The sequence below is a fragment of the Myxine glutinosa genome, chromosome 1, assembly GCF_964187855.1.
Source record: "Myxine glutinosa chromosome 1, kmMyxGlut1.1, whole genome shotgun sequence".
NCBI lineage: Eukaryota > Metazoa > Chordata > Myxini > Myxiniformes > Myxinidae > Myxine > Myxine glutinosa.
In genome coordinates this window covers 67,530,570-67,534,285 of record NC_136261.1, presented here as the reverse complement: position 1 = coordinate 67,534,285, position 3,716 = coordinate 67,530,570, and the positions used below count along the sequence as shown (strand labels likewise).

Below are 3,716 nucleotides of genomic sequence, written 5' to 3'. Positions count from 1 at the left end.
TGCAGTAAAACAGGTGTATTTGTGTACCCACATTTAAAACTGGCTCAACTTTCAAAAGCTGTTATCCCTGTTTGATATCAATATACATGTGGTCGATAGAGCTAGCGATTTGTCTGGCCATCTTCCGGAAGATTGTCCATGTGATTTTCTGTTGTGGAAGTACTAGTACATGACAGCTCATTCAAATTAAACTGTGTTGTGTTAGAATAAAAATTTCAATAAATAAATACATCAAGGACACTCATTGTATGATTGCAGGAACATTTCGATGTGAATCAGTTTGAGAGGGGTCGAGCTGATGACAAAAAGAGGTTGAAGTGCTCTGCAGTTCCAACAATATTTAGCTACCGGAAACCCGTGAAGCTGCGCAACTCCCCCAAGAAGTGTTGACCGTCCAGAACTGAGAGACTACATCTACCAAACTTGTCCGACCACACCTACTCCACTCATGAACGTATTGACTCCTCAAATGAATCTCAATGTAAGAATTGTTTTATTTATTACAAAATCATGGCAGGACATGTTCAATCAATGACATATTTTAAACGATTACAAAATGACAGGCATGTGCTTGTCTATATTTGTATAGCTCTTTGAACTATAATTGTACGTTCAGATTATGATGACTATCTTCCTGTTGCCATTTTCTTTTTACATTATTCTAAATATTTTGCAAAATTAAATTGTAAAAAAATTGTGTTATATTTAACGTTAAGTATAAAATTATCTTTCCCGATTACAACATTTATCTACAGAATACTGAGCAATTGTACATACCAATTTTCCAGTTGGCCATTAATTGCATATGTGCTCTTTTGTAGCTGAGAGTGAACCTATGGACACTGATACACAAGAGGGCCAAGATACTAGTGATTCTATTGAAGAACGGCTGCTGAGATTGGAGGAGAAAAATAAAAAACTGAACGATCAATTGAGGAAGACAAAAAGAACAGCAAGATCAATATGCAAAGCAAAGTTGAAACAGGAAGCTCGAATATCAATATGTACTGAATGTATGAACCAAGTTTTGTACTGAATGTTTACTGTGTTGGCCTCATCGTGTTCCTGGTGAAATTAAACAAGTTATGGTGAATACGACGTCGTATCTGTGCTTTTCCATATCTGTTCGACTAGACGAACCGTGCACACTGCAGGTGTTTTTTAAAGTTTTTTCTCTGTTTAATTACGGCTTGGCGCAGTCGAAAATTAAGTGTTAATTAAGTCGCCAGCTATGAAACATATTAATCGATCAGGCAATATCCATCAGAGTTCTGGGCAAGGGTGTAGTAATAAATGAACGTTTCAATCTTACTAGATGCCGATGACGTTTTCCTTATGTCAGAGACAGAAGCTGACTTGCAGCTTGTTAAATCATTACAATGGAAATTGAATATAAATGTCGATAAAACTAAAGTTGTACACTATAGAAATATGGCAATACCACGTACAGAATTTGTTTTAAGTGTGTTAGACTATATGTCGGCTGGAAGTCCTACACCGGAATTGCTCTCGGCACCCTTTAGAAAATATTGGATATGCCCACACTCCTTTCTAAAAGTTATTAAAATTCAGAGAACGACAGCATTGGTTTGTCTTACTTATAATGTTAGCTCTTATATGCAGTGTTGGCTTGTAATATGCATTGCCATACCACTTTTAATATCACCACACAGCTCTTTTTCACGGCAATAGCTGAGTTTTTGACAAAACAAATATCACCTGTATGTAATAATAAGACTAAATATGTGTAGTAAAATTTTTTTTAGCAGGTTTAGAATATATCACCCCATATCGCGAATGTACATGTATATCTAATCCGACACACTTAGACACAAAATGGCGTCCAAATTTGAGTTGACACAACTCTCTATATACAGGGACTCTAACTAAAACCATTACCTCATACTCATGTACACAGGAAGAAGGGACTTTTTTGAGACTCCGTATAATTTGCCAGATTCAAAGCCAAAGCACTGCTAAATTGCATGTCCTGGTTCTGATTCATGTTTGGATTCGTGTTCTACAATATTCAAAAGATAAAATTAAATTGAAATTAAGAAGTTTGTCGACAATATAAATAGACCGACAAACAGACAGCGTAAACCAATTATTTATCCCTGCTTAATTGTGCTTTGTGTTTGCAGTAACCAGGAAGTTTTCCACTAATAAGGGTGGAATTCCTTTTGGAATCCCTTTTATCTGTTGAAAAGATTATCCCACAAAAGGACACAAAAGTGTTGAATTCATTTGACAGTATCCTTTCACATCTGTTGGTTTTCTGTAAGATGGCAACTGAAGTTAGAGGTTGGGAAGTGAGCACTGAAGTTAGAGGTGAGAGGTTGCGCTCCCTCATTGTGGTTGGGAGGCTCCTCCAAACTTTGTTTTTTAAGCCCTTACAGGAAAGATCTGGATAAATGATCGTTCAGTTACTTTAGTGAGCATTTTGCTTTGGAAAATAAATGCCGATAAACTGATTAGTACAAAGATTGGTATAATCTGTGATTGAACTTTTAGTCACAATCAAATATTAGTTGTTTCACAATTACAAAATCAATTGTTTTAATTAATAAAATTATTTATGATACACACGCTCTCACTTTATTTATAATCACACTTCCCAGGAGATTTTATATCTAGTTTATTTATTTTGCAGTCCAGTTTTAAAAGCCGACGCATTGCTCTCTGGAAATAAACAATGATAAGCTCCTTTTGCTGGTCCGATAGCTTAATGCTGATCCCTTATTTTTTTCAATGTATAATGTTCATGTCGCCGTATTATCCGGTTGCAGCACGATTGCTGTGTCCGCCTTTAAGTGGTCACTTTGCAGTTGCTAAAACAGGAGACGTTGTGCTCGCAGGACTTTTCTCAATGCATGATGTTCAAAGAAGGGGTATGGCATCACTCAGAGAGAAACCGGATCCTCCTGGATGTAGCAGGTGAATATTATACACGAGTTTTATACACTCCAGATGAAAACGTTCGTGAAACTTAGATTAAAAAACAGAAAAACTACATTGATCTGAAAAGCTATTGTGGCATTGGCCAATAATTGTAGTTAAATTATTGTAATGCTCTCGTACTTTTGCTTCTCAGGAGAGCCAGGTTTATTTGCATTTTGCTGACCCTTATAAAGGTCATACCATTGGCAGGGTTGATTGTATAGTACAAATTTTGGTTGGGTGTGCCCTTTTTTTTCTTCAATTTGGATGATTCTAAGTGCCAGAAGCTGATGAAACTTCACCTAAGGAAAGTTTTGCTCCTTCCTGTTTGTTTCCAAATTTGGGGGGAAAACAACTAGTTTTACATCAAGGCCTTTTCTTAAACTCACATTGAGGCACATATACTACGCATGCCAACTATGATGTCGTCACCATCATCTGTGAGGCTGAAGCAGTTTCTTTCTTGGTTAGGGTGACACTGGGTTGTTTGCCATTACCTTCACAGCATTGTTTGTCCGTGCTCTATCTTTTCTAAAGGTTGAGCGTCAAGAAAGTAAAGCAGTATATGTACCATTTATCTTATAAAGTCTTTGGGATGACTCCACTGGGATTTGAACCATCCACCTCCAAGACTCAGAGTGGACACTCCAACCATTACACCACCACTTATGGTCGAGTGTGCATACCTCTAGCTATCCTGCCAGGTCAATGATGATGTCAGTGTTTGAAAATGTATTAAAAAACACATTTCCCAACAACGTTACTGCTGTAACTTG

General features: G+C 37.0%; 1 long non-coding RNA gene across 1 annotated transcript; it reads left to right on the top strand.

Moving 5' to 3' along the window:
- The first annotated feature begins 297 nt into the window (after positions 1 to 297).
- On the top strand, positions 298 to 1,581 carry LOC137419183 (uncharacterized). Its single transcript, XR_010982782.2, has 2 exons — positions 298 to 481; positions 822 to 1,581. It is a non-coding gene; the product is annotated as an uncharacterized LOC137419183 (long non-coding RNA).
- Positions 1,582 to 3,716: the final 2,135 nt, after the last annotated feature.